This window comes from Vipera berus, assembly GCF_964194415.1.
Source record: "Vipera berus genome assembly, chromosome: 3".
In the NCBI taxonomy this organism is placed as follows: Eukaryota; Metazoa; Chordata; class Lepidosauria; order Squamata; family Viperidae; genus Vipera; species Vipera berus.
In genome coordinates, this window is record NC_138204.1 from 173145458 (window position 1) to 173171789 (window position 26332).

General features: G+C 38.8%; 1 protein-coding gene across 1 annotated transcript in view; it reads right to left on the reverse strand.

Moving 5' to 3' along the window:
• Nucleotides 1–26332, reverse strand: part of GAREM1 (GRB2 associated regulator of MAPK1 subtype 1) — a gene marked incomplete at its 3' end in the record, with an annotated part of 74382 nt that overhangs the window by 25270 nt on the left and 22780 nt on the right. The window lies entirely within an intron of this gene.

A 26332-nucleotide genomic window follows, 5' to 3' on the forward strand; every position in this document is an offset into this window, starting at 1 on the left:
GGCTTTATAGGTCATTACCAGCACCTTGAATCTCACCTGGAGGGCAACCGGGAGCCAATGTAGCTCACGGAGAAGAGGTGTTACACGGGAGTATCGGGAAGCTCCCATCAAAACTTGTGCGGCTGAATTCTGCACCAGTTGAAGCCTTCGGGTGGTCCTTAAGGGCAGCCCCATGTAGAGGGCATTGCAGTAGTCTAACGGGGAGGTCACAAGCGCATGAGTGACTGTACGTAGAGCATCTCGGTCCAGATAGGGACGCAACTGGCGCACCAGGCGAATCTGGGCAAAAGCCCCCCTGGTCATGGCTCCTATATGATCTTCAAAACTGAGCCGTGAATCCAGAAGGATGCCCAAGTTGCGAGCCCTATCAACGGGGGGGTAATACCTCATCCCCTATTGTTAATGATGGAGAAGGCTGGTCAGGCCGAGATGCCGGTATGAACAGCCACTCAGTCTTGTCAGGATTGAGACGAAGCCTGTTTCTCCCCATCCAAACCCGGACCGCCTCCAGGCAACGGGACATCACGGCATCACTTTGTCTGTCAGATATTGAACAAATTTCTCTGCATGGTCCTGAAGATGATCATCTGAACCCCCCTTTCCTAAGAGGGACTGAGTGACCTGGAACAGGACTGCCAGATGACACTCTGTGAACACAATAAGGGCAGAGAAATATTGCTGTTTGGCTGGTCTTACAACCCAAGATAGCTTTAATGATAGCCCCAAGTTGTGTCCAGTTGGTGTTATCCTTTGGTTTCGTCCAGTGGTGCTCTAGGCATCTCCTAAGCCCTTTTCAGAACATACAGTTCCTCCATGAAACACAGAAGAGTCTGGAGTGATGAGTCAAGAGAGGCTGCAAAGCCATGTTCCGGTTGTTTGGTTCCAGGATGTTACCAAGCCTTCAGCAGGACTGTGCGTCAAAGCCCCTGGGATGTCTCCCAGCTCCCTTTGATCCAACAGTCGCTGGGGATGGACTGCTCAAATGAGACTGGCAGCCCTGCAGAGTGGGATTGCATAAGAAAATCTCAAGAATACCAGTGCATACCAGATCTGTCCATGTCAGGAAGGATAATGTTAGATCCCCAACATGTCACATTGCCATTGCTCTGATAAAGAGATTATGTCTAATGCATGACAATTGTTCTGAGTCAGGCCAGAGGATAGGCCCATACCCGCTATGGTGACCATGAACTCCTGAGCTACTACCAAGGTAAAGTACAAAGATGGCAGGTTAAAGTCCCTCAGGATCATAAATCTGGGGAAGTCGGGCTTTATACTAAAGCCAATCCTATAAAATCAGCAATGCATACTTTATTTATTCATTTATTGGATTTTTAATCCTGCCTTTATTACTTTATAGGCAACTCAAGGCAGTGAACATACCTAATTCTCCTTTCTTTTCCTGTGTTCTCCATAACCACACCTCTGTTACGTGGGTTACACTAAGAGAGTCAGTGACTGGTCCAAAGTCACCCAGATGGCTTTCATGCCTAAGGATGGATGAACTCAGTCTTCTAGTTTCTAGGCCAGCACCTTAACCACTACACTAAAAGTTTTGAGCAGAGATGTCTTCAGAAGAATGGGGCAAATTTAATGCAGGATTAAATGGAAGTGTTGGTGTGCATTTAATCAGTGGGCACAGGCTCCTGCTGGACGGGGCCGCTGCTGCTGCCGCCGCTGTGAGGCAAGGCAGGTATCGAGGATTGGGAGGCCTGGCTGTGGGGGCCTTGAGGTAAGCGAGTGTTGGGCGCATAGGGCAGGTCCTTCCCCCCACCCCCGCTTGATTTTTACACATGCACCTTGCCCCACCTCATTTAACCAGATGGCGGGACGGAGTGGGTGGGGTCTTAATTAGGGCTTATTTGGGGGTAGGGTGTATATTAGGTGCACATGTAAAATCAAGCTAGGGCTTAATTTCAGGATAGGTCTAATTTTCAGGGAAACAGGGTAATGACGCCTTTAAATTTAACCCTTCCCACTGGCTCAGCATGGTCATCTCCTACAAGATCATCCTTTGTGTTTCACAGCAGTATCATTCGGGTACTACCAATTGGTCACAGAATCCTTCAGAGTTTTGAATACTGTAATGAGAATTCTTATATATTACTGTTTTTCACATTATCGGAAGAATAATATTATGATTGAAACAATATAAATGGAAATTGGTTTAATGGTCATATGGGATTGCCAACTTCCATTCCTACTGAATGGGATGTCACAGGACATTCATTAACATTCTAGTTACCAAAGGAATAAAGACTCAAAAGAAGTCTTAAATTGCTGAGGGACAAGAAAATGGTCCACCTGACTATTGCAATGAGGGGGAAGCCAAGGCCAGAAAGAGATTCAAGAATATAAGAACTCTACTGGTGAAGAACTCTAGGGAACAGAAAGAATGCAAAAAAAGGAGGGGGCAAGCAAGAGTTCACTATAATGCTTGAACAATCCAACCAGTTCTTTTTAGCTGATGGCATTTAGGCTTCCTATAAAAGGGGTGGAGAATTTTGGAGACAAAGTTATATTTTCTTGAAGGACAGGTCTGGCCTGATTTCAAGCTGACTGAGAAAGAGTGAAAGAGTTTATAATGTATCATATTAACTTTGAAATTTACAAAGTAACATCCTGCTATAAACCCAAGGACAAAGAAAGAGGGGGGCACAGAGAGAGATACAAAAACATTATTCTGTTAGTTTTATTTTGCTTAAACTGAATCCTTTTCAGTGTATACCTATATTGTAGTTGTTGATAAATATCATGATCAACTGTTTGTGATGCTGACACATTTATATCTATTTATAAAATATCCACCTTTTTCAAATGATGAGTAAAATAGCTAAATTATAGGCGGCCTTAACCATATATTCCTTCAGTCTAAATTCACACATAATCTCTTCATGTACATATTGTAAAGAAGGAAGATCCAAAATATATATACAAAATATACATAAAGAAGGAAGATCCAAACAATTGGAAGCAAGAATGAAAAGGAATTGAAATCAAAATTAGATAACAAATGAATAATAAAATAATTCTTGCAGAAGGTCCTCTACTGAATTTATTCAGGAATTGGTAAGAATATACGTAAACAAATGTTTGATTAAATCACTTGGTCCTAAAGCATGAAAGATGTTTACAAGCCCAAGCAAGAACTTTGAACAGACTAGGAACTGGTTTAACTGGCATAACAGCATCCTAACATGGTCATGACACCATTCTTATCCAGTAATTTAGCCACTGCAATAGGGAAATAATTGTAATTTCCAATCAGTCCTCCAGCATTCTTGTAATTTTTTAGGTTTCAGCTGATGGAAGAGTGTCTCTATGTGTGCACGATATACAATGAAGTAGCAGTCTAGTTGCCAAATAGTCTTCTAGCAAAATAATACTGAGAGACAAACCACATCTGCTTGTTATGAAAGACATCATTTGGGAAAAAACTTGTTTAAATACCTTTTCTGTCTTTAAAGTCAGTCAACCCAAATGCACTTGTTCTCAATTCTACAGCCACATTTTCTCTCTGTGTATTTAATGGTGAAAATCCATTAATGCTTAAAATAGTGAGGATTACTTCACTTGATTCATTGCTTTTGGCTTCTAGCTATATGTAAAATTAGTATCCACAAATCTATAAAGCAGACAAAATTTCAATTTATCTAATGCTCTGATATTGAGATTCTGATTACATATTTTTTTTCTAAGATATCCTCTACGTCCTGAGTTCATTACCCCTGTGTTAGCAATGGAAGGCTATTGCTTCATTGCAGAATCTCGTATTACCTCAGCAACATTACAATGGAAGTGGGCTTTCACTCAACTGATAGGTTTGATTCAAAGGTCCTTTATGGAAACAGGGCTGACGGTTATGAAATCCAAAAAAAGGTATGAGTAGTGAACCATCCTGTGAGCTTCATTCATCAATGAAGGCTGATTAATAAAACTTATTGTGTATTTATTACAGGGCAAGCAACATTTCAGGGTGGAGAATGTACAGCCTCAAAACATGAGTTCAGTGATGTTGTAATTTTATCTGAAAGGTATGGATAGACATTGTTACTTTTTTGTATTGTAGAAGGCCTTAAATCTTTCCAAGAGTCAAAAGAGACACATTCCCTTTTATTTTACCTTCCACAATACACCTTTATGCTGATATTTGTAATCAGTTATCAATGAGTAGGCAAGAGGGATACTATTTTTTTCAATATTTCTCTACAACATCTTGGTTTTAGGTGCTTTAATAAAAGAAGTATATCTTACAATTAATAAAGACAAACATCATTTTTTTCATTTTTCTGTCCCACTTATATACAAATATATTTTTCTCATGCAATAACTTTAGAAAGCATGTAATTTTCCATTTTTCTTAAAGTCTCTGAAATTGTCCAATGCATGTACCTTATATATGACTTTTTTCAAGAAGTAGATGAAATCATATCACTGTTCAAAAAATAAATCCTTTCTCTTCTGTTTCTCTAATCATTTCAATTTATAAATTTTCTTTTCCATAAAGGGCAACATTTAAACTTTCATACCAAAGCTTCAGTGAAATTCCTTCCATATTTCTACTTTTGGATTGCCTTACCAGTGTAAATATCAAAAAAAATTACTGCTTGATTTCCTTAATTTTTATACTGTATGTTAAATATATGCACGAGGCACAACTGTAAAATTAAATGTGCCTTTTTCTTTATATCCTCTGCAACTAAATAACTATCTGTCACATGAAAAAGTGTAATAGATTAGAAGACTGTTCTCCGAAGCACTTTAAGGCATCTTTCCTGATTTTTTGCTAATGAAGAAAACCAAATTTACCTTCCCTAAAATGAAAACCATGTTACTTTCTCGTTGAGTCCTTAGGTCTACTTTTCTTGCATCCTATTTTAAATGTTTTCTTTCTTGTCTTTTAATAGCAGTCTTTATAAATTACTGTAATAGCTTGGGGATAAGTATTTACTTTCTGCTCAAAAGGTATTAAACATCAAAGAGCTTTACTGGTAATGAAAGTATTTATAGAACAAATAGATAACTTTAAAAAAAAATTATGCAGATCACAACTGCTATCAAATTAGGAAGCTTTCAACGTTTTTAACACCAGCCTAATTTTACCATCAATAAATAAGAGCACCTTCAGCTGTTTCTAAATATACATACTATAGATCCGAAGAACATTTACTTAGAAATACTCTGTTTTATCTGACTTGCTCCCTAACACACCAATTTTCTAATTTACTTTATGCAAAGTAAGGCAGAAAGTATATTATGCATACATTTCAAATGTAATAGAATAATGATGGCATATTCGATCAGTCACTACCAGACTGAGTAGAAATTACTTGACGGAAGGTTCTAGAGTGACCTACTACATTCAGGTGGGCAGCAAAGAACTGTTCAAGCATAATAGAAATCATATGCTGTGTAGTTATCAAAAGAAGCAGAATTTCATTTCTCAAATATTTGACACCTGAATGCTTTAAGCTTCAGGTTTTAAACATGCCTATGTTTACTATTGTTTTTCTCTATTGTTCAATCTGTATACCTACCTTACTCTGTACACCGCCCCGAGTCCCTCGGGAGAAGGGCGGTATATAAAAACAAACAAATAAATAAATAAATAAATGTACACTCTCAATTCCTGAGGTTTTTCTTCTCGAATATGCAATTGAGCAAGACTGAGCACCCATCCTATGTTAAGAACTTGGTGTAAACTGACTGCAGAGATTATATTTCAACCATTTTTCGCCATTTATGTTTCATAATACTTCTAATAAGGAATTCTAGGAGGGATTTGTTTGTATAAATAGAGAGAGAAAATTATGCGGCAAGAAGGTCACTATATACATATTATATTGGGGGAAGGTTCTTTCTCATTATTTCGTAGTTCTGTTTGGTTTTTTTAAATTGTCATTTCTGAATTATCTTTAGTACTTTGTTGTTTCCTTCACTGTTTATTTTTTGTATCTTTGTACACTTTTTAAAAAAATTGGGAGGAAAAACATGCCAAAGAAATTCATAATATCTAATATAACAAGAGTTCTGAAATGCACATATAAGCCAAGCTATGTAATAATTCCCATGATGCAATAGTGGTGAATATCTGTAGCTCGGATGTAGGATGAGGGTGAAGGTTCATTCTTCGAGCTTGTGGGCTGGTTTCTGAACGTTTTGTTACCAGGCTAGGTAACACAGCCAACCAGCGACAGCACCAACCCTCAACCAATCCATGCATGTTCCCCCCCCAGCAGTTCACCTCCCAATGATCCTGATATAACCTCCCCATTACAAGACCCAAACTCGGACACACGCACACCTGAAGCACTGACACTGACATCCCCTAAACTCTGCTGAAGATGTTATGTAGGCTGGTAACGAAACATTCAGAAACCAAACCACAAGCTTGGAGAACAAACTCCCAGGATACCTAACTTCACAGAAAAGATTTTCAGAAGATTTTCAGACAATGATATACATAAGGAACATCGTATTAGAGCTGGAATTCAGTTTTAAGCATGTTTACTCAGAGATATAAACTGCATGATTCAGCTGACCTTTAGCTATTCTTAGGCTTGCAGCTTTAGCCATCTCTCATGGATTTTTACAGGAAAGATGCATCAGCAGTATTCCATTAAGAAATATTAAACCAATGCTTCTTCTTTTTTAAAAAAAAAATCTATGAGATCAAGCTCAAAAAGTATCCCTCCCTCCCTCCCTCTCTCTCTTCCTTCCTTTCTTCCTGTAGTTATAAAAGGAGGAGCTGAGAAGATTTCATTTCTATTATACAGTGTCTGTAACTGCAGAGGAAAGAGGGAATGGCCTTAAAGGGGAGGAAGAAGAGGCAACAGTCAGACCTACAAGATTCTGTTGCCACAGCTTTGTAGTAAAAGTAGCACTGATCTACATGACATTGGTTTTCCAGTCTGGTCTACCTTTACCTTTTCATTTTGCGCTCTGTACTAAGCAAACACATCTATTACAAAGGCAAATCATCCTCACTTCCCACTAGTGTCTGTATATATAAACAAGAATATGTACAGGGAGGTGGGGGAGGTCAAAAAAGTCAAGATGTTAACCACAACTGTGATTTGAGTTTCACCGTTTTTTATATGTGTTGGATTATACCTCTGTGTACAAACCTGTCTTTTGCCAGAAGATGGTATGTAACTGGAAAAAGCACTAAAGTGATGTGCTTGGATTCCTTTCCCCAGCAAAATATAGAAGTGGACAACTAATATCTTCTCCCTACATCAGGAAAATGAAATGGTTGTTCCCTGTTCGTTTAGCAATTATGAGACTGATGGCCACCTCTATTTAGTTTTCTTCTATGCTCTTATCTTTATAAATAGCTTAGATCTTGTACAGTGACCATTCCAGCCTATTTTAACTTGGTCAAAAATAGTGTAATTATGACTCATTTACTTTGATAGTTAACAATGCAAAAGATCTGCAACCTCATAATAAAAGGCAAGGGGCAGAATGAAAAAAATGGGACTAAAATTAAATATAAAGAGCAAACTAAGGAGAACAGGTACGTCAACCAGTCTTAGAGTTGACAATGTAAACACTGAAATAGTGGATAGCTTCTGTCTTTTTTGAATCAACCATCAGTAAAGAAAAAGCAGTCAAGAAAAACACAAATATAGTAAAGAAATGCAATAATCAGAATAGTAAGTAATGGTATTTCCTGTGAGATTCTAGGGAAGCAGAAATTAGACTTTGGAGAAGCAGGATAGAAAGACTGTTGGCATTTTTGAAATCTGCTGTTGGAGAACGCTATGGAAAGCCAAGAAAACAAACAATACATCATCAAATAAATCAAGTCAGAGTTCTCACTCAAGGTACAAATGACCAGATTCCAATTATTATACTTCAGATAAATTATGTGAAGATTTAGCTCTCTTGAGAACACTTTAGTAGTGCTAGGAAAGGCAAAAGGAAAGAGAGGAAGATGACCAACATCAAGGTGGACGGACTACACTATTTTAAAACCAAAAGGGTCAGGTTACGAACAGATTGTCATGGGCAAAATCTATATGATTTCTTAGAGTTGACACTGATTTGATGGCTGGATTAAGGGTCAAGGTAGACGACATTATTTCTGAGAGTGGCTGTCCAAATCTTTAATTTCAGACTTTGGAAGAGATTATGATTTAAGATGTAATTATTCTAAATTCATTTCTCACCAAGCTCTCCCTTCATTGAAAGACTTGGCAACAGCAGTTGGAGAGCTATCTGGGAAAGGAGCAATGGGGAAGCAAATCAGACATTACTGTAAGAGCGTGCGGGCCACATAAGACAATTTTTTAATTGATGCTATGCCAGGGTGAATGTCTTAAGATGTTCTAAATTATATTTTATTACGACTTGAACATTACTCTCTGCTTTCATTCTAAGAAAGCACAACTCCATATGTTCCCTTTCTTATTTCCTCTTCCCACTATTACAAAGCCACCAAGCTGAAAGAGCATGTGCATTTGATTCCCTCCTTCCTAATGGGCTGTGCCTTTTTCCATCAATGAACATTATTGTCTCTCTAAACCATGTTAGGAAGTAAATTCAAAACATATCAAAGCAAAGTGAAAACGAGGAATGTTGGAACCCAAGAGGTTTGCAAGCTGAAAATGTAGCAGAACATAAAAACACTTTAGGTAACTGAGCAATATTACATTTATTTCTAAACCTGACACAAATCTAAAAGGCAAGATTATGAAATACACTCCACTGGGAAATGTACTTGACCCCAGGGCCAAGTACATACCTCAGTCTGATGTATTTTCATAGCCCTTGGAGCAATGGTGAAGGTGAGAACTTTTGACATATTATCTATTAAAACAGACAATAGTATTACATTTTAATATTAATTTATTTTTAATGTTTTCAAATTGTGTTCCAATTTTTAAAATGTTGTTAGCTTTGAGTACTTGATATATAAATTAATAAACCCTTATCATTCATTACCAAGTGGAAGAAACACCTGTAACAGGAGCTCATTATACATATGTAAAGACTAGTATGATTTAGGATCAGTCAAAATTCTAAGTCTTATACAACTCTCATAGGAATATAGCAAACTTCTCAAGAAGATACAGCATGGATCTTATTATCTTATCCTGCCTTTTTTCTATTTATTTTCATGTTTAAATTTAAAAAGGGAAGCAAGACTATGATTTTCTTCCCTCTTGTATATAGGCAGTCCTTGATTTACTACCGTTTGCATTTACAATAGCCTTGGTATGGCTTCTTGGTGACCCATAAAGCATCTCTGGTCATTGTAAATAGATGCATTGTCCTCCCACAGTCACGTGACCACATTTTGGGTGTTTGGCAACCTGTTCACATTTACGATTGGTTACCAAGTACTCTGTAATCATGTGGCTACCATTTGCAATCTTCTCTGCCAGCTTCCCAAGAAAGTTGGCAGGGAAGGTTGCAAGAGAAGGGGATGGTGGAGCTTAGTTAGGAGAAACCATAATTAAGAAGCATCTAAACATTTATTGTTCTAATAAATATAAAATACACTAACAGGTTTCTGAATTTTCTTAATTTACCAATTGTTTCATGAAGTTTAATAGGAGCAAAATAGGAATGTTTTGTTTAAGGTTTATTAAAGGTTTAAGGTTTATTAAATTTATATGCCGTCCTTCTCCCTGAGGATTCAGGGCGGCTCACAACAATAAAAAGTTAAAAGATATAAATACAAAAATTAAAAGAGGATTAAACAATATAAGAAATAAGAACAATTTAAACCCATAAAAAACCAAATTTAAAAACCATGATCAGTCCAGGCCCGCTTGTTGGAATAACCAGGTCTTTAGGTCACGGCGGAAGGACCGAAGGTCAGGGGCCATCCGCAGCTCCAGGGGCAGTTCGTTCCAGAGGGTTGGTGCGCCCACAGAGAAGGCTCTCCCCCTGGGGGTCAGCAGCCGGCATTGCCTGGCCGACGGAACCCTGAGGAGGCTGACTCTGTGGGAGCGAACCGGGCGATGGGAGGTTGACATTGGCAGCAGGTGGTCTTACAAGTACCCCGGGCCTAAGCCATGTAGGGCTTTAAAGGTGATTATCAGCACCTTGAATCACACCCGGAGGGCAACCGGAAGCCAATGCAGCTCGCACAGGAGTGGTGTAACATGGGAGTATCGAGATACTCCCATAAGCACCTGCGCGGCCGCATTTTGCACCAGTTGAAGCCTCCGGGTGCACTTCAAGGGCAGCCCCATGTAGAGAGCATTGCAGTAATCCAGGCGAGAGGTGACAAGGGCATGGTGACCGTGCATAGGGCATCTCGGTCCAAAAAGGGGCGCAACTGGCGTACCAGGCAAACCTGTGCAAAAGCCCCCCTGGTCACGGCAGTTAGATGATCTTCCAAATTAAGCCGTGAATCCAGGAGGACACCCAAGTTGTGGGCCCTTTCTGAGGGGGGCAATAGCTCCCCCCATAAGAAGAGATGGAACCTGTTGGACAGTATGAGATGCCGAGGGGTTGGAGGGGTTCAGCCTGAGCCTGTTCCTTCCCATCCAGACCAGCACCACCTCCAGGCACCGGGACATCACGTCAAGGGCATCACTGGGTTGGCTCGGGGTGGAGATAAACAACTGGGTATCATCAGCATATTGGTGATACCTCACCCCAAAGCCATGGATGATCTCACCCAGCGGCTTCATATAGATGTTGAACAGGAGGGGGGAGAGAACACACATTAAATGAATAGTGCTAGTTCTAAATTTTAATTTTGTTAATTTCTTGTAAATGAGGAATTAATTCAAGGTTTGCCTTGAAGGAATTTTTTTTAAAAAAATCAGTGGAACAGATTTATATATTATATGAAGAATACTTCAATATTATCCTGTTTCTCTTCTTAAAAATTAGCACAGTAACTTGTTGATATTAAATATCAATTTATATTCATTAAGATAACCTTTCTCCAGATTCTGACTCAACTACATTTTTATAAACCCTAAATGACAAGGCTAACAGTTAAGATTATGTCCACATCTATCAGATTACTGTTCCTCAAATAAGACTTGATAAAGATAAAAGCCTTGGAAATTTGATTAAAGGACAACAAAGAATTCCCTACTGTCCTTACAAATTCTCAGAAGTGTTCTTCATTATAAAAAGGCAGATTTGTTTGAAACTCACCATGACAGGCACAAAGTATATCATTAGGGTCACAGGAGAACAGAAATAAATAGTTACTTTTTAAATAAAAGTGTGATGGAAAGGGAAAAACATATTATTATATCTAAGGGTAACATAGCAACATATGCTAGAACTACACCAAACTATGAAACTGCAATTAAAAAATGGAAGAATAAAAACATTTAAAAACTGACATAAAAAGTGACGCCTCAGTTGAGTTGCAGACCAGTGACTCCTAATAATCAAATTCATTACAGAAGTAGAGATTGACCCAATTCAAAACACACTAAAGCTTGCTTTCTTATATATAACCCAATACTGGTATCTTAAAAAAAAGGCACACATTATACCAGGAAAAATTTTTTAACCCAATCCTGCTGGTAAAAATGTGCTTCCTTCATTTTCCCCACCTTGTCTCCTTTTTGTCCAGATAATCTGCTCAGGATCTTCCAGAACTGAAGTAGTGTGTGATATGTGCAGGCAACAGGAAATTTGGCAAAAAGTACCTTCTGGCTTTCTGCCAATGGGAATATTTTAAACAGTCTTCTGTTTGGGGTGGAGGGATTGTATATTCTGTTGGGATTGCTGAATTGTTAACTCCTAGCATCTGAAGCCAACATAAGGGATGGTGATTGTGAGACATCCTTAGAAGGTAGTTAATCAACTACCTGGAAGACCACTAGATCTCTGCTCTACTTAGAGAATGGTCCTGAGGGAGCAAACCACTGATTCAATCCATGAATAGTTTATTCATTCTTTCTGATAATGGAGATGAAAATATCATACAATGAAATAAAAATCAAGAGACAAATAACAGTTCTCCACCTCATCACCACTTACGACAACAAAGATGGAAACGTCAGTAAAAAAAAAAGTTGCCCCTTCCATTGGAACTAAAAAGCAAAAATAAAAAAGTACAAGAGAAAAGAAATAAGAAAAACCAAAATGAATAGATGCTGTTTTCTTAGATCGGCTATACTGTAGCATTTTCTGAAAGTAATTTCCTAATGTGTCTCTTTGGATTTAAATTTATTTCATGAGAAAGTTTAGTCAACAACACAATAATATATGGTAGGGAAGAGTCTCTGTGAATGTAAATGAAAAGGGTTTCCCCACCCCCAGATAAAAATAAATTAACTCAAGAATTAAACTGACCAAGACTGCCAAGAAAAAATGAACTCAGATACCTCAAATAATAAAAATAATGAACGGCAGGAGGCCAATAACAGAACTAGAAATCAACCTTGTTGAAGAAGTGGGAGTGGGTGGTAGGATAAAGGAAGGCATTTCCTCTGAACTTTGCCTTCTAATCCCAGAAATATAATGCCACTGTTGTATATTATGAGAGCAGAGAAATGCATTTTACACACTTAGTTTTGCTGCTGTTGATCAACAATCTCCACCTACTCTCAGGACTCATGATAAGCACTGGCCCAAGTTCATCCTTAGATAGCTCTCAAAAAGGAAGGAGATCACAGAATTGGAAACGGCATTTAAGTCATAAAGTTCAACTCAGACTTGGTGCAGAAATCTCTATTAACTCTTTTTCCTAACCCATAGCTATGCATTCTTTGCTTCAAAACATCCAGTGAAGGAGAAAACATCCTATCTCTGTGTAACTGTATTATCAGTTGCTCTTATAATGTTCTTTTTTCTAACTTCCAGTGGGAAATCTATTTCTTGTAAATGGCATGTGGCTTTAGGTGTCTGATGAGGGATATCAGTGCCCACCCACAATTCATTTGCAAATAATTCTTGACTTATGACCTGTTGCTTAGCAACCAAGGTTATGACAGACGTCCCAGAAAGGACTTACAACCCAGTTCTGAAATTGCCTCCCTGTGCTTTGGACTCTTGGCAACTGACCTGCGTTTACATCATTTGCAGTGCCTCATAGTCCTGTGACCGCAATTTATAACTGTTTTGCCAGAAACAAACATTTATTTCCAGTTTCTGGCAAAACCCATCCCATAGTAACCACTGTGTTTACTTAATGAATGCTGCATTCACTTTATGACCACTGCAAAAAAAGTTGTAAAAGCATGTCCGGTCATATGGTGACCTGCTGTACAATTGTAACTGGGACTGCCAGTCTCAATTATGGTCATAACTAGAGGACTGCCTGCAATCTCACAGTTAACTGTGGCCAACTTTTTTCATTTTTAGTTCCCAGTCAGTTTCACTGCTATTGTCTGAACCTATTACAGTTTCACTAAATCCTCGTTAGGATGAGGCAACTCAGTTCTTCAGGTGGGGCCTCACCAATAAAATGGAATAATTTCTTTCCATAATTTGAAAATTCTATAGCTGTTGATTCAGCCAATTTTGTTTTTGCAGTGAAATCATGGTAGTGCTGAATCTTGTGTCACCTCTTAATCAGTTGTTTTGTATTAAATGTAGCCTTATTAAACTTGATTCCACTTTCCAATAAAAATGCCCATTGTGGACAATGAATTTGCTTCACAACTGCATTGTTTGCTTAATGACCATGACCACTTTATTTAACAACATCTACAAAAAGTTCATAAAATCAGGTGCAGACATGTGGTGATCCACTTAATGACTGACATAACTTATGGCTGTAATTCTGGCCTCAATTACAGTCATAATTGAGGATTACATATAATCTTTATTTGGCAAATTGATCTGAACAATTCCATACTGAATCGTACTGATTGCCCATTATTTTCAATGTGTTTACAGCTCAGATGGCCTTAATTACAGAAATTTAAGCTGGAAATATAGAAGTATGATCCACTGATTTCTATGACGGTTGCTTTTGAGTAGACACTCATTATATTTTTCTGTAGCTGTTGATGTTCTGTAGTCTGTGTTCCTAGCTTTCTGATGGCATTATTTTTCCCCTTTATAATCGGAATAAAAATATACTGCATCTGTTTTTTTTATCATCCAATTGAAAGGGTAGCCCTCTACTGAGTGGAATCATATTACTAAGTCCAGTGCCATATGTTTTTCTCATGAAACTGGCAAATTAATATTAGTCTGTTCTTTTATATTAGAAATTCAATAAATCTAGAAAAGATTCTTGAAAAACTGGAATAATAACTTCAGTATCAACAAGGTGACTTATTTTATTTTTAAGATTTTAATGCACAAAACCAACTATGGCAACTGCTAGAGTTGCAAGGTACATTTTTATGGGCAACAGGCCCCACTAGGCTCACTATAAGCAGCTTTTGGTAGAACTTTAAATTCTAATTTACTAAGGTGAAAACTTTCAGGATTTGTTTCATATCTCATCTATTATCTATTAGTCAAACAAGATCATAGTTTTTCCTCAGGCTTTTCCATTGTACAGAGTGTAATGTAATTTTTTTTATTATAATGGCAAGAAGATAAGGTTTACTTAGACACACACCTTAAATTAATTCAGGTTATTCTGAGAACACCCAGCACATTATGTGAACACTTTTTTAAGAATAATTTATTTTTCATTACTTGCTTTTCACAATGAAATGGAGTACTCTTCCATATACCAATTAGTTTTCTGTGACTGTATACTATGAATAATGTACACAATAAGCATTTGTTCAGAAATTGCTCAAGCAGCAAGCTTCAGTTCAGCAACAGACATTGCCTGGTACCACAATTCAGTCACAGTCTGAGAAATCTATGATGTCAGTTGCTTTAATAAATAAGGCTGACGTGACTGGCATTGGTTTCCAGACATGAACTGCTTTTTTTTCCATAGGGAGGATGCTGATTGAGGTATTCCAACCACACTTACCAGCATTTTCTAAATCTAGCCACACATGTTTTTGAACATCTGAGCAGACATTAAATAGGAGGACTTAATCCAACACCATGGACTGATAGGTTTTTTTCAGCACCTTCCTCTTAAAACAGCAAGTCTCCAATATAATACATACTGTACTTAATAGTCATTAAAAAAATCCTTCTTAACCAAATGAATATAATTGGCAACCAGGGACTGCATATACTTTTCCCTATCAAAATTATTTTGGAGTTCCTATGGAGACTATCATTATCACAGTAATTTCCAAATTCAGAAGCCACCCCAAAGAAGGGAAAGGGAAACGCAATGATGGTTTACTTGGGTTCATCACTGTTGAAATCAGATCTGGATAAAATGTTGTTTTTAAATTCATCTACTCAGGATATGGAGTAGGATCAATCTCCACACTCATATTCTCCCTGTCTCCCTCCCTCTCACACAAACACAGACAGATTAATTCAAACAGATAAGTAGCAAATGAGTGTTTACCATGAAAACAAAAATAAAGGAAAAGCAGAGTCCGTAAATGAAAAAAGAATACTTGGGGATTAAATAGAATGAAACAGAAAAAGAGCACCAATAGTGGTAATAAGACAAAGAAAGGAACCTGAAAAAGGTGTATTAGCAAAGAGATATAACTGGGGCATAGTCTGGAACAGAGCATTCAGCTATAGACTGTTCCTTGTTAATAGTCTGAAGTGCCAGGCCCTTGAGACACAGATAAATGGGAACAACTAGTGCACCTTTGTTCACTTCCTGCATGAAGGAGATGTATCTATTCCTTTTCCTCTCAAAGACCAACCACAAAAAAATGTTAAATATGTACAAGCAGCCAACTGGGGGCTTTCAAGATATGTTTGACCAGAACTCCAATTATTTCCAAAAGCAGCAAATTAGTGCAGGCTGATAAATCTCCCAAATAGCTCTTTGAAAAGCACCATGAGAGAAGAGGGAAAAAAGAAAGATTGTGACTATACTTTAGTTCTATAATGTTGTATCAATGGATAAGAATGGCAATAAGGAAAATGTAATGACAAGGATAACCCGATCTACAGAGGAAATAACAGAGGGTTACTTTTAGTAGAGTAAATGGCAGAGGAAGCAAAACGTTTAGAAGTTGACTTCTCCCCCATCCAAAGGCCATGGCAATCCTAGCCAGCTGGAAGGCAGCTGTGGGGTCTCACTCTTCCTCTTTCTCCCTCCCACTCGCAGATTCTCCCTTCTTGCCTTTTCAGGCTTGGCTGTTAAAGTGATCTTTGTAGAAGATTACTTTGGCTCACACACTCAATTCCTTGCCAAGTTTTTGCCCTGACCCAAGTATTATTTATTTGACACAGAAAATATCTTTCTCACTTGGAAGCAGCAGAACAGCAATGGATTAGCCCTGAAATATAATTCATGTATGGAAGTCGCATGGTGTTGGGGGGGGGGGGAAAGCGCAAACTTCTGTCTCGGTAGCCAGCGTTTCAATGGAAATTTGATCCTTACAACATTCCACTCAAGTTACATTTCTAAGAAGCTGCAATTATCTCCTCCAGTCCTCCCCAACCTGCTGTCCAGATGTGTTAGATCTATTACTGTTCTTCTTGCCTGGCTAAAAAATTTTAAGAGTTGTATTTGGGATAGGGAAGGAGACATTAAGTTCCCTTGATGTATCTGGGATGGGGAAGGTGAAACTAACCTGCCTAAAAGGCCCTCATACATCAGGGGTCCCCAACTTCCGATCCGTGGACTGGCATTGGGCCGTGGCATACCAGCAACCAGGCCACGCAAACAAGCAAAGCCCCATCCATGGGATGCAGGCAGCACACAAAACCATGCCCCCTTCAGTCCGCGAAAAAATCTTTCTCCATAGAACCAGTCCCTGGTGCCCAAAAGGCTGGGGGGCCTCTGTCATATATGATATACTCAGTTATCTGTGTTTGTTGAATAGCTGAATTTAAAATTAAGATGTAACCTTATCTCTCCTCTCTCTCTCTACCACATTTCTACACCACTCATCTCACCTAGGTGGCTCTGGACAGTTTAGAATCAAAATAAAAAGTGGTATGTAAATGCAAAACAGTTAAAAGAGAGTTAAAAACAAAGTTAAAAAGTTGGTGGGACTACCTTCATGTCACAAGCCACCCCGCAGGATCACATATTACCTTTTGGCCCCTATAACAGTTGGCAGAGCCAGCTGGAAGGCCAGAAGAGTGGGGGCATACCTCACTTCTGGGGGCAAGATGTTCCAAAGGACAAGAATGACGGTAATGTATATTATAGATGTATATTATTAGATGTATATTAAAAAGAGCACCAAATCCTGTGGCACCTCACAGAGCAGGGACTGTGGGCAGAACCTCTTGCTCCCTATCTACACTGATTGAGACTAGTCTTGGAGGAAGATGGTGAAGCAGCACAAAACTGTGGCTCCCATGCCCAACTCCCAAAGCTGACCCAAATGGATACCATGGTCGATGATATCAAAAGCCACCGAAAGGTCAAGAAGAGCCAGTATGCACACACTACACTGCCAGAGATACTATGCTCCTGCCAGAAGTCATCAGGAAGTTACTGTGAAAACACCATATGGAAGTTATCCTGAACCAATCAGCATTACCACTCATTCTTCAATCTATGTCTGACATACATTCAAATTTAGCTAGCAAATTAGAAGTTGCAAAAGAAGAAATTTAGAAATATTCATACAAGTAACATGATGGGACGTGCACTGACTGCATGTGGGGTACATACTTCCAATACATCCGGAGGCATTATGCTTTCAACATTCACTATATATTACTATGCAAGAAAGCAAGCAAGATATATTCTTTATGCGGTTCCCAAACTGTGTCATAATGCTTCAGGGCGCCACAGTGAAATCACAGAGGCACTGTGGGATATTTTAAATTTTTGCAACTGCATTTGCGAAGATGGGTTTTGCAACATCCATTTGTGATGTAATTCTTTGTTAATCCAGGTTTTTGCTAGTTGCTGTGATGAACAGCAAGTACTAAGCAAAAATCAATGTGGAACAGGAAACAAGGTTCAAAGATTTGAGAAGCTGTGCATTTACATAACAGGCATACATATCCTGCTAGTAAAAAATGTAGTTATTTCAGAATGAAGTAAAAATATTTTCTTTTATCTGGATTGTTTTTTCAGCTGACTGCTTTGTTAGAACATAAATAGCTATTAAGTTGGCAATAGTGGCAAATATCTGTAGCTCAGATATAGGATGAGGGTGAAAGTTTATTCTCTGAGCTTGTGGGTTGATTTCTGAATGTTTCGGTACCAGGCTAGATAATATCTGCAGTAGAGTTTAGGGGATGCCAGTGTTCTTCTGTTTATAAGGGCTTCAGGTGTGGCTGTGTCAAGTATGGGTCTTATGATGGGTCAGGTATGAGTCATAGGTGGGTCTTGTGATGGATCTTGTGATAGGGAGGTTACATCAGTCAGGGTCATTGGGAGGTGAACTGCTGGTGGGAGAGGGGGCTTGCGTGTGTTGGTTGAGGGTCGGTGCTGTCTCTGGTTGGCTCTGTGGTTGATTTTGATCCTGAGGGGTTCATAGGCTTGTTGTAGGTCAGGGGTGTCAAACTCAATTTCATTGAGGGCCACATCAGCATTGCGGTTGCCCTTAGGGGGCCGGGTGGGCGTGGCCTACTGGGTGGGCATGGCTAGAGTGCGTATGGCCTACTGGGTGGGTGTGGCCAACTCTACATCGTTGGCATCAAGGGTGCCTATGGGGGCCTGGGCAGGAGTGGGACAGATCTGAGGGTCTCTGGCAGAAGGAGGGTCTCTGGGCCAGGGCCAAGGCAGTGGGGGCTGTTCCCTGTTTCCAGGATGGCTTCGCGGGCCGCATGAAACCACTTCGCAGGCCGGATCCGGCCCCCGGGCCTTGTGTTTGACATGTGTCTGTTGATAGAATGGCTTGTGAAGAGATTAAGCATTTCGGATCGTGGCATTTGAAGCCTTTATAAACAGAAGAACATTAACATCCCCTAACTCTGCTGAAGATGTTACCTAGCCTGGTAACAAAATGTTCAGTTATTAAGTTGTTTGGACCCAATTGTTTAATAAGCACAACTGTTAGCGGGTTGTTGTTGTTGTTTGCCTAAGAATTCCATGAAAAAATTCCTGAGACACTATGGGTGCCATGAACTGAAAAAGTTTGGAAATCTCTGCCCTAGAATAATGGATACCATATTCATGGACAGTCATTTCCCACCATTCACTTTAGAAACTGTAAGAAATAAGGAAGATTTGATACAAGTTGCTGCTGGGGCCATTGGGGCAATCATAATGTTATCTATGCTTAAGCTCAATGAAAGATAACGCTCTGAAATGCAGGAGGCATATTTCTCACAGAATTTCAGTGGCATTATTTATTGTAAACAAACAAATAAGAAATGAAGAGAAATGTCTTGTGACAGACCTTACCTTTATCTGGCAGCAAGCCTAGCTTCAGCTTTTATGTGTCTGGAATTTAATGCAAAATTTGACTCCAGATGTTTTACAAACATACACGTATAATTTAGAAATTCTATAACAAAGAACCAGACAGAGTCAACAAGTGAAGAAGAGTATAAACAAAATGTATATTCCTTTGTTGGCCTTAAAAAAGCGGCCTAATTCAAGTGACCATTTGTCTTAAATGTTAAGGTTTCTGAAACACACACACACACACACACACACACACACACACACACAGAGAGAGAGAGAGAGAGAGAGAGAGAGAGAGAGAGAGAGAGAGAGAGAGAGAGAAATGCATGTAATATTTTACCTCGGAGCAACCTCGACACTACATAGCTTCAATCAGTATAACTTTTCTACTCTTCAGTAAGGAGAACAAGCATGTAGGTTGAACTAGTTACATTCTTAAATTTCTGACATAAATAGGCAATCTAATGAAAAGATCTTAAAACTGGCTTGTTTCTAAGTAAAAGGTAACTATCATCTGTAATGGTTGAAGCTGGTGTAGTGATAACCAGTGTTGCTCAAGCCAGACAGAACCACAGTATGAAGAAGGAGAATATTCATCAGTCTCAATATTGAGAAAGAAAAAGTCAAAATCCTTTTCAGAATAGGGAAGGAGAAAAATGTTTAAAGAATTAAAGCCTTCATCACAATTCAAATCCTATAAGACTATGCTTCCAATGAACAGAGCTGAAGCTTGCAAAAAGTTTATGTCTTTTAATAAAAGTGGTTAGTTGGAAGAAGTACTGCTAGATTCATCCTGATTTTTTGCCATCGTAAACTCACACAGATCTTCTACAAAACATGAACACACTTACATAAAGGGCTTGATTACTGTATTTTATAGCAGGCAGATTTTTGCCACATATTTTGCCCCTAATAAAGCAAATTATCTAGATATACTGGAAATTTCTCTTCTTATCTGCTCTTGAACCTCAGCCTCAGTTTAACAGCTGCGCCTGGCCTGAAGTCTGACAAAATCAGTCATCCTCACACAAGTCCGCCTTGGAACATTAAGCAGATAAATAGTTGTTTGTTCAGAATGCATACTGATAGTAAACATCCCCTGAACTATTTCACAACAAAGTAATTCCCACATTAGAATTTCAGTCCTTAACAAATGTGGACAATACAATACAAAAAACAAACGAGGCTTCACACACAATATTTTAGATTTCATTTTAAAGTGTGATTCTCATTACAGATGTGGAATGGCTAAAGATGCTTTGGATTCACTGTGGGCACCCTTGTACGTGTTAGCAGCTCCTGTGAGAAATCTTGCCCTTTTCAGAGATTGCAAAGTAGCTAATGGACTCAGAAAAATATATATTTGAATTAGAGAGGTATTAAGGAGGTGGCAATATTTGACTGCATCCTATCAACACATCCATAACACCACCTGAACTTAAAATATTTCCCAAACCCTGTAACTGCAGTGCCAACCCAGGAAAAGGTGTGGCTCCTTTTAAGGAATTCTCAACAGGCACAGTGAGGGTGCCCATGCCAGTTCTGAAACACCTTGCCTGCTTGGATCTGGCTACTACGCAGCACCAAGTATATAACATTTGGTTTCTCCAAAGAAATGTCCAAATGATAGCATCCTAAAGTAGCTAAGGATACCTAAAATAAAATATAAATCTGCCAGCACCAAAATATATTGAAAAAATTAATTGTCTCTTATAGGCAGGCAGGAAATGCAAAGTACACAGTCTTGCTAAAGATGCTGTTTCTACTAATTGATTTTTTTAATAAGAAAAAATAAAAATCACCTCCTTGGTTGATCACTTAGGCCAGGGGTAGGCAACCTCAGCTCTTTTATGACTCATGGACTCTTTTATGACTTCCAGAATTCCTGAGTCAGCTATGCTGGTTGCCTACCCCTGACTTAGGCTACGTTGACTGGTACAGTCAACACAGACTACTATCTTATCTACTTTTGTGGCTTTGAAATGAGAGATGAGAGTACAGGTGGGCTAGAACATTTGAAATGTTTAAGTTTGTTCTGCACAGAATAAACAATTTTGTCAAATTAAGCAGATTTGACTTGAAAAAAAATCACATTGTTCTGGAAAAAGAACTAATAATATGTAATAGGATTTTTTTTATGAACGGCGTCTTTGCATGTTTAAGGTACTGATCTAAAAAAACTCTTTTACATTTAAACTTGAATTTAAATTGAGATATACATTGTTTTAAACAAATGTAAGGTAATTTATTATATAATTATCAAATTATAAAGGCTTTTGTAAGAACTCTTTAAATAGACATTTATTTAAGGACGCTGAGCTTGTCGATCAGATGGTCGGCAGTTTGGCGGGTCAAATCCCGAGTGCCACATAACAGAGTGAGCGCCTGTTACTCGTCCCAGCTTCTGCCAACCTAGCAGTTCGAAAGCACGTAAAAATGCAAGTAGAAAAATAGGGACCACTACAGTGGAATGGTAACAGCATTCCGTGCGCCTTTGGCGTCTAGTCATGCCGGCCACATGACCACAGAGACGTCCTCGGACAAGCGCTGGCTCTTCGGCTTTGAAACGGAGATGAGCACTGGCCCCTAGAGTCGGAAACGACTAGCACACATGTGCGGGGGAACCTTTACCTAAGATACTGATGTACTGCCAAATCCACAAGGACTCCGTGGATTTACAACATCCCATATAAAAACAAATATATAAAATAAATCAATTATGAAAACATTTATCAACAGTGATATCTGCAATCCAACAAGCAGGTATTAAAATGCTATGGAAAAGTTCTGTCTTAAATGCCTCCCTGAAGACAATCAGAGTTCATGTCATCTGATTTTCCAGATGGAAGTTATGGCGACTGGATGAATCAAAGATGGCACAATACTATTTCCTGGCCATTTCCCTGCAATCCCACATGCTGAGAAAACCTCAGTAGACCAATTCAAGAAGAGTGAATCAGGTAAACAGGTTCTACCTGAAGAAGGTGGTCCTGAAGGTCCCTGGGTATCAAGCCATTAAGGGTTATGTAGGTTAAAAGCAGCTTTTCAACTTCTGGTCAGAAGCTTACTGAAAACCAATGCAGCCCACAGAACTAATCATAATATGAAAACAACAGGTAGGCACTGCATTTTATATCAATGGTATCTTAAGGTAGTCTTCATAGACAGCCCATAGTAAGTGAATTGAAGTAGTCGATCCTTCAGTAATAAGGGTAAGAGGTACTCCCACCAGGACCTCCAGATCCAGGAAGGGCTCACGGAATCTGGGAGAATTTTAGCACTTCTATTGGTACAGTATTGCATGCACATCTCCTGGTAGCCAATAAGACAATTTCCCTGCACCTTAACCCCAAAAGGAGAGTGAGATTCTTAAACAAGTCCACTGGAAATCAATGTCCTTACACAATAATGGATTCTAAATCCTCCAGTGTCAATAGAAAATGATATTCCAAAACCAACCCTGCACTGAGGTCTAAGAACTCAGGTTGGCATTCTGCCATACAGCAAGATGTCACACAATCCCAATTACACCCTACAACTCAATTTCATATACAGCTTTCATGGCCTGTCACCTGTAGAGAAGGGCTTATGGTCACTATAAGATAAATTGTGGTTCATTGCCTTCTCACTTTTCCTATCGTGGAACTGCTTTTGTGTTGGGATCTAAAAGCTGGAAGAGCAAATCACTGATAGACCACATCCATCCAACAGATTTCAGTAATAATACCAGGTGCCATCTATGATCAAGGCATGAATGAATGCAGTTTAATTGTGAATATAATTATAAATTGTGTCATTTATCAGTAACAGGCCAGGATTCCCAGCTCCCAGTAATCTAGCCACTCAAACTCAGGACTTAGGCAGTTGAGTGGAAAAGGAAATCAACCTCATTTTTTTTACTTGGACCAGCCAGCCCACTATTTTGCACCATAACTTCCTTGATCACTATATCCTGATTTCACCCACTTTTCAACTCTTCTTCCCCAGCCCCTCCAAATGTCCTTCCCAACATCAAACAGGACCACTGCAAGAGCCTCTGCCGCCTTCTTCTCAACCACCCCCACTTTCTCAATCATTCCATGGATGGGCTGGAAATCAAGCAAAACTACTCCAACTAGCCCACCTATTCCTATCTCTCATCCACCTCAAGTTTATATCCCACGAAAGAAATCTTTAATTACACTGCTAATCTTTCCAACAATTTTACAGCGATCCTCTCACAACAGGGCTCTGCTATCCCTAAAGACCTCAGTCCGGGATCAGCTTCCTTGTTTTTTCACTCTAGAAAGAATTCTCTGAGTCATTCTTTGCCTTTCACCCAGGCCAGCAAATCCTGAAGTGGCCCAATTCAGGCACATCTTCCCAGGGGACTCGATGTTAACTTATGGCATAAGCCTCATCCAGCTGATCAAATTTGAGGCAGGAGTGTCACAGACTCTCATCATTTGCTGGTAGTCCAGACTTAGCGGTTTGATCTTTTCCACCACATGCAATATTTTCTTTTATGCAGCTCTTCAGAGGACAGAGCTCTTGGGGGGAGGGGTGTCTATCCCCTTTTTACCAAACACTGTCTCAGCTCTCTAGTTTGCTGCTGTACCAACCAATCTTCAAATTTTGCCTTCTAATATCATTTCTCCAGATAATAAATCCAATCTGATGTCTTTCTTTTCCTCCAGCCACTTCCTTCTGCCATGAAACTTAGCCTACTTGTCAGAATCCATTTATATCACATTTCATAAATGTATAGGTAGAACACTGTGCTTATTCTGGGGATTCTGTCATCTCTCCGAGGGGGGGGGAGAGGATGGTTACTTAAGGCGATCTTCAAACAACAGGGAAACGTTTGAACTGGGGGAGGGAGGGGGAGAGACAGATCTGGATCGCATCTTCATTTACAACTGAAAAGGAAGAAGCAATAACAATAAAAACAAGGAGAGTTCCCTTTCCCACGGAAGGGCCTGACACATAAGTAAATGATGGGAGCCTGACCAAATGGATGAGGGGAGGGGCTGAAATGGGAATGCTTTATATAGGATTGAAATGTAACTTTGTTAGATTCCGTCTTGTATTGCCACAATCGATTCCATCCTAGTAAACATTTTCCTTTTGGACTAAACTTGCATCCAAGAGTTCTTATTTCCTAAGATGTGGATTGAGGTGGGTCCTGACACTACTCTTACCCTTCCTGCCTGCACAATTTCTCCACTGTATTATTCTACTCTCTCACAACAGTCTCCAGGGAGGAAGAGAAAAAAAATCCTTGTCTATTGAACTATACAAATGCAGAACATGAACACGGGGAAATTGATTTATAGGCTATTCAATGTTAAATCAAACTGTAATTGATTTTACTACCATACAACAGCAATGATTTTTATTACTGTCTGTGCTGTGCACAGAAATTTTAAGACATGATCTTTTTTTGGAGTTACTGATATTTTTGCCCTTTCATAAACTAGTGGGAATACAATATTTTTTACTGAAAGATAGTAAAAAAGGGGGGGTTGCCATTTGAACAAATACAGACATATGTATGGCTGACAAAGTTTATAGTAGTAAATAAAGTCTTGATTGCTCCAGAAATGAAAGAAAATTACATCTGTGGGATGACAATGCAGTCAGTCTGCCTTGAAAAGGAACCTGTTGAACACTGAATTCCTGTAGTTTGCTAGAAAGAAAAGATCAGGATGAACTTTAAATAATGTGATGGATACAGCAATGATATGCAATGTACTATCATTGAATAATTTTTTGCAATCTCAGATACACTTTATTTGTGGTTGTTCAAAATTATAAAAAAAAATCCTTCCATTTTGAAATGAGAAAAACTTAAAATTGTAACATAACCCCTAAAACATGCTTAGTTTTTTTAAAAGAAAAAAATAAAATCCAGGGTTATCCCATAAACTCAATAAATTTTATAGATTGCCGCCACCAGTCTGCATCATCAACATAGTCACCCCACAAAGATTAAGTGCAACCAAAGTACACCAGAAGAGGCTACCCAATACTTGTTTACAACAGAATCAATCAATAACTATTTGTCCTCTGCTGACACCTTTTCCACATCTCACATGGAGAATAGAAGAAGGGCATCATGTCCTTAAACATTTTAAACACAATACAGCTGAATTTTGACCATTTTTTGCAATGTCTTCTGATCAATGGACATTTTTTTTTCAAAAAATTTGCTTCCTGAAAATGTTTTTATGATATACCCCTTCGAACTGAATCACTGAATCACTTATAATTTCAAAATAATTATATTACATGGGAATCTTGATAAATATGAAATAAAATTCTAATGACTATAATGTATTTAATTACATAATGTTTCTGACATGCAGCATGAGTTCAACAGGGATGATTTTCATTTGTACTCAGTTTCTGATGCATTTCATTGCATGGTCCAACAAGAGCCTGTTAACTTTGATGGATTCCAGTTTCCATGATACCATTTTTCCACTGTGGCAATGTCCTGGTTAAAACTTTCAGCATGTTCATCACTGACTGCCCCTAGAGTTTTGGGAAAGGAAGCCAGGTGTGAATGAAGAAAATGAATATTCAGTGACAAATTGCACTTCATAGTCTTGTGTGTTGTAAGACGTTTGTCAACCAGGTGAATGTGGTTTGGTGCTCTGTATCTGCCTAGAAAATTCTTAAAGACATTCCTGAATGCTTTTCAGGCATTTTTTTCTGGCCCCACTAACAGATCTTCAAACCATTTGTCATTGATGATGTATCTGATCTATGGACCAAAAAAAATGCCTTCCTTAATCATGGCATCAGTTATTCTTGGAAGCATCTGTCTCAAATAACAAGAGCCTTTCTTGTTCATCACCTTTACAAAAATTTTCATCAGTCCAGGTTTTATGTGAAGTGGAGGCAAAAATATCTTTCTTGGGTCAACAAGTGGTTCATGTGCCACGTTTTTTGGTCCTGGAACCAAATTCTTTTGGAGTGGCCCAAAATTAACCAGTGGAATTAACCGCCTCCAGAAGCAGTGAATGCTCCAACACT